This window comes from Coregonus clupeaformis, chromosome 2 (genome assembly GCF_020615455.1).
Source record: "Coregonus clupeaformis isolate EN_2021a chromosome 2, ASM2061545v1, whole genome shotgun sequence".
Taxonomy (NCBI): domain Eukaryota; kingdom Metazoa; phylum Chordata; class Actinopteri; order Salmoniformes; family Salmonidae; genus Coregonus; species Coregonus clupeaformis.
Window position 1 is genome coordinate 21,270,093 of NC_059193.1, and position 6,000 is coordinate 21,276,092.

The 6,000-nt window shown below is 45.0% G+C and overlaps 1 protein-coding gene across 3 annotated transcripts in view; it reads right to left on the minus strand.

The window, feature by feature from the left end:
- Positions 1 to 5,459: 5,459 nt before the first annotated feature.
- The window catches only part of LOC123493080 (C-terminal-binding protein 2), a 21,845-nt gene continuing 21,304 nt past the window's right edge, over positions 5,460 to 6,000 (minus strand). For all 3 annotated transcript variants that reach the window (XM_045226916.1, XM_045226918.1, XM_045226919.1), the window contains one exon: positions 5,460 to 6,000. This exon is cut by the window's right edge and continues 242 nt beyond it. The gene's annotated coding sequence lies outside the window, so the exon portion shown is untranslated.

The window sequence follows — 6,000 nt, forward strand, 5'->3', positions numbered from 1 at the left end:
GCAGTCATTTGAGAAACCAAGGCTATAAATGGACTTTCATGACAAGTGAACACCAAAGGCCCTTAAAACTAGCTAACTGTTGAGAAAGGTAGTATACCTTCTAGAATCTGCAATAAACTGTATATTTCACTCCATATGATGCAATGTAATGTATAACAGCAACCAGGAAGGGACTACAGTTGCTGTGTACTGACCTATTGAACTACTGACCTATGGAAATACTGACCTATGGAAATACTGACCTATGGAAAATGCAGTTCGTTGTAAGGAAGTAAAATAAACAAGTCAAGAGGAAAACAAACTCACATCCTGTCCACCTCTTCCTCCCACTCCACCTCCTCCTCTCCCAGCTAGTTACAAGCCTACAGTGTTGTTTATCTGGTAGAGAGATGGAGTGTTGGTCTGAGGGCATAGGACTCTGAGGAAATTCTTCAGAGGTAGTAGGGAGAACATATTAAATGGGCTAGTCATAAAACGTTTCACGTTAATCTAAGGTGGCATTGCATCCTAGGTAGCGTCCATGCAAGTGTGCACCCAAGATAGCCTTCTCCTAAGGGTGCCTTAGCTCAGCCTAGGGGAGTATCCTGTTAGACAGAGTACCTCCAAGGGGGCCTCCCTCCAGCGATGGGACCATGAGGTTTAGACCATTCTCTCATCAGGGATTAGGGATGGTACATGTGGTAGCAATTTTGGAGTTGGCATTCCCTCTTCTCAGCCACATTATGGTATGACTGTACCCTTCTCCCCTGCCTGCACCCCCACCATGCCTGCCTACTCGTAAAGCTGCCGTGAGCTCTGGAGCGCTTGGCACTGCATCACCCCAGTGCCCATATAAAGACAGATACATAGGTTGTAAACACTTAGTTAGGGGGGCCAGGGGTTTGTAAACCCTGCTCCTATCCCCAGGGCTGGACTTCATAAACAGGAGAAAGGCAGGCAGCACACATGGGTCAACACTGCTATACTGCAAACCTCTCACACAAGTATACACACACTGAATGAATCTCGTAAAGCTTAAGGCTGAGGGTAATATCTATACAGGCAATATGATAGAAGATTCTCCTTGTTCTCAGAGTTTGAGGACACACTGCACAGGCTGTAGCTAAATTCACTCTTCAGATGAAGCAAGAGCAACTGCCAGTCAAATCAGTTAAAGGTTTCACACACACAGAGAGAGAGACTGAAAGACCACTACCCTCAACAGAAGAAAGCAGCGCGAGAAAGCAAAGGGTTAATTTTTTAGATTTTATTAAAATATGGTGTGGAGTTTACCATCACAAACATGATTGTTTCTAATAGAAAAGTAAGCAAAACAAAAAGAAAGCTTAAGAGCCTAGTTACAGGAGACTGTTTTTCTATATATTTTTTAAGGTTTTTGCAGTCTGGTGAAAGAAAATCAATTAATTCATAACAAAGAGTGAAAGACCCCCCCAAAAAATAATCATGTTCACATGTTGTAAAAATACATTTCCCAAATTTCAACATTACACACAGCTAATTTAAAACATTCATTCATTCATTCATTATTAGATTAAGGTTAGATGTCAGTGCCAAAGAACAGAACAGACGGTAAAACCAAATACAGAACTCACAAAGGGAGGAAGGGAAGGACAGAATGGTGAGGGCTTCTGGAGGTCAGGAGACTGCTCTACATTCTGAGGAGGGTACAACACGAAACAGACGGAGAGAGACTGCAGGAGGGTGGGAACACGAAACAGACGGAGAGAGACTGCAGGAGGGTGGGAACACGAAACAGACAGGGAGAGAGACTGCAGGAGGGTGGAACACGAAACAGACAGGGAGAGAGACTGCAGGAGGGTGGAACACGAAACAGACAGGGAGAGAGACTGCAGGAGGGTGGAACACGAAACAGACAGGGAGAGAGACTGCAGGAGGGTGGAACACGAAACAGACAGGGAGAGAGACTGCATGAGGGTGGAACACGAAACAGACAGGGAGAGAGACTGCAGGAGAGTGGAACACGAAACAGACAGGGAGAGAGACTGCAGGAGGGTGGAACACGAAACAGAGAAGAAAAAATGACTGCAGGAGGGTGGAACACGAAACGGACGGGGAGAGAGACTGCAGGAGTGTGGAACATGAAACGGATGGAGAGGGAGAGAGAGAGAGAGTGTGCAGGAGGGTACGTTTGCATTTGAACCCTGAGAGATTAAAGTGACCAATTCTGTCCATCATTTGCTGCTCGTCTGACAGACCACACCAGTGTCCGCTGAGGCTCCAGGCTGGCCATTAAAGACCCTTTCAGAGCGCCGTAGCAGAGGGGGAACATTCTCACACCCCAGAGTGAAATATCAGGTGGACTTTCCTTCAGTCTGTAGCACTGCCAGTGACCTGCTGGGTTACATGTAGGGCATATTCAATCAAAACGGTTAACCAGGTTACCTGGTTAAGTCAGACATTTATTATTCTGCACTGAAAGAATGCATATTTTAATTGATGTACTCAACAAATCATTTGCAGTTTCAAACTAAAAGACAACTGCATATCAATTAAAATGTGCTTTTTTCGGAGAGTGTTACTTAAGAATAATACGGCAAACCCTTTCACCAGTATTGATTGAATACAGACCGTAAAGTGTTAGTTGTTAGTCTGACGTCCGGCTGTGTCTCCTACCTCACCTACTGTGGTCAACTGTGATTAAGGCAGTAAGTGTTTCCATGGCAACTCTACCGCTACTTTAAAGGGAGAGTTAAGGCCCAGAGGTTTCCGGCTGGATAGGGCGGCTAAGCTACGTATGGCAGAGTGGCTAGGACAAAACACTTTTCACAAAACGTTTCAAATGGGATTTTTTTGTTTGTTTCTGAAATGTTTCAGTACAACATGTAGAACACATTGATAGATTACAAAAGAAAACAAAAAAACAGAATGGTTTCAAAAACACAGTGAGTGCTGAACTGAAAACCTAAATATGTCATCAATATCATCAACGGCAATTTAAGATCACAATTTATGCTCATAATTCAAAATATTGGGGATATTAAAATATATATATATATAAATATATATATATATATATATATAATCACATGAGACAGGAGCCTATAATGTCTGGACACAGGTACACTCCCATGTCCTCAGACTCTGATAGGAAAGGGAAAAACTGTACATCACTGGTTACTGACCACCACAAAATGGCAACTTGGGTTAAGGGTTAAGGGTTAAGCACTGGGGAGCAAAGGGTGGACAACAACATAACACAATCTTTAAGCCAATAGCATTTACCCTCCAAAAATACCTCACATGCACAATAGCTCGAGCAGCATTAAGGAGAATAGAAAGGCATCTAGTTCTATATTCTAGAAAAGGAAACTAACAGATCAAGCTGACGCTTTGAATTTGCCTCCAAGTTACATTATTCTGTAGAACGGCAGGTTGAAGAAACTTGTCAGATGGAATCTAATGTCCAATTAAAAATCACGGGAAAGCATTGTGCTAGTTTTTCACAGAAGCAAATGAAGTATACAAGATCAAATGCAAAGAGAGATAAGAAACCTATCCAGTTTGGTCATTGGGTTAGTGGGGTTTTCATTTATCGTCGTCATTGCTACAATTTTCACAACCCTCCCAGGAATAGCAAAGAGGTCACTAGAAAAGCTGTACAAGAAAATAAAAGGGTTTGAACGTACATTCAATATCTGTTACTGAGGTACTAGAAAGGTATTCCCTTGATACGAAGAGAGAGACGACGGCATTAAGAGTTAATCGTAGGGACTACTCCTTTAGAAAGACAACGATGACTTGTCAATACAGCCATGGGTGGATCCACACAGACTGTCTCCTTCGAAAAGCCACTAGAGTATGGAAGAATAAACACACTCGATACACTCCACCCTTGTTCTTAAAGGGAACGGTGAATCCCTTTGTCTTGTTAAAGGGATGGTTGAATCCACACGCTGGCTACACTGCCGGTCCTATCTTAAAGGGATGGGTGGATCCACACGCTGGCTACACTGCCGGTCCTATCTTAAAGGGATGGGTGGATCCACACAGGCTGATAAAGCGCTAGTGGAGAGCAGAGTTCTTCAGGGGCTGGATGGGGTGAGAGAGAGAGAGAGAGGGGGTGAGAGAGAGAGAGGGGTTGGGGATGGACTGAGTATAAAGGAGAGAGGTCGGGGAGAAATAGAGCGAGTCCATGCCTTGTCACCTGTCCCTGTTGTCTTTGGAAGTCAGCGGTATTCGATGTCACACCAAACCTGTGTTGTACATCACCTGCCCTATGGCTGACTGCTGTGTTGATGAGTTAGGAAAACCCAGGGTGCGCCAGAGCTAGCTGTCTGGCTGGTTATACACCACTCAACGCTGCAGCCAAATCACTGCAGCCATCTGAGCACAGCCTGACTGAGCATTCACATGGTAGTGGCCCCCCCTGCTGGCCAAACCTCTGTCCTACACACCTGACCTGTGCTGCTCTAGGCCAAGGTTTCCCAACCTCGGTTCTGGGTCCCCCCGGGTGCACGTTTTGGTTTATGCCCTAGTACTACACAGCTGATTCAAATAACCAACTCATCATCAAGCTTTGATTATTTGAATCAGCTGTGTAGTGCTAGGGCAAAAACCAAAATGTGCACCCAGGGGGGGGGGGCCCCAGGACCAAGGTTGGGAAACCCTGCTATAGTCTGCCCACTGGGCTCAAGTGAACAATGTTGCAAGCTCACTCTGGGTGGGTGTGTGTGTGTGTGTGTGTGTGCGCGCGCATACTCAGCGTTAAGTGCCTCTGAAAAACAAAAATGTCCTTACACAATAATTCAGCCTTTTTGTATGAAGTGAAATTCCAATCCACTATCCAACTGATATGAAACTGTTCTCACATGATGTTGAAGCTCCACACCGTTTCAGGGGTCTTCCTTTACAGGACAAACGGTTCACCTAACTGTTGAGTATAAGACCATGTGTAAAGTGATGATACAGAGTCCATAGGACGCCATCCATCTGACCTTTCAACAGGAAGTGATTGGAGCTGGAACAAAGGAGCTCGGCCATTACATCATCAAAAGGGGACGTAAAAACAGGGAAGCGAGTTATCGCCTGCCAAAGGAGAGGTTTCACCATCTTACGGAGAAGAGAGACAGACAGACATAAAGGGTCTGACACAGCAGAGGCAGTGGAGACAGATGTAACATGCTTCATTAAGATTTCAGCTCTACAATAACATTATTCATCCCTACACTAGCCAACAGACAGACAGGGAATCAGATAGCCTGGTCCCAGATCTGACTAGATTTAGATAACTTGGCAAAAGCTAGCTGACTTGTCTACAGATACAGATCTGGGATCAGGCCAATAGAAGCTTGGTGTCGTGTTGTCTTGTTGTATACATTTTCCATATTTTCTCAAATGAGAGAGAGCGAGAGAGCAGGAGAGAGAGAGCAGGAGAGAGAGAGCAGGAGAGAGAGAGCAGGAGAGAGAGCAGGAGAGAGAGAGAGAGCAAGAGAGAGAGAGCAAGAGAGAGAGACCGAGAAAGAGACAGAGACACCAAGAGAGAGAGAGAGACACAGAGAGAGAGAGAGAGATGTCAGAAACAGACATCAGTAATATCAGACTAATGAACACTGGGCCAAACCTTCACTCCTCTCTCACTGATCACAACAACCAGGGAGAAAACAGCTGGCCTCACAGTCCAGCCTCACTGCAGAAATGCTACTCAAAACAAAAAGACCTACAATCATAACAGATCAACAGCAAAAAAAATGTTTGCTTTCACAAACAAATAAATTCTAGAAATATACCAATCCAATTATTGAATCCTTGAGAAGAGTTATTGCTGAAGGTGTGTTGGTGTGGAGGGATATGGATGTAAGGGGGGAGGGGTTGAGGGAGGTCCGAGGAAGGGGTTCCGGAGGGGTAGAGGGGGCATGTTGTGGACGGGCGGGTCACTCCTGGACTGGTACTGTGTTTTGAAGGATCCAGCTGAAACCGGATCAAACCGGGACCCCAGTGTCAATCAGCCTGAGGTCGGTGAGGAAGGTTGGTGGTGATGAT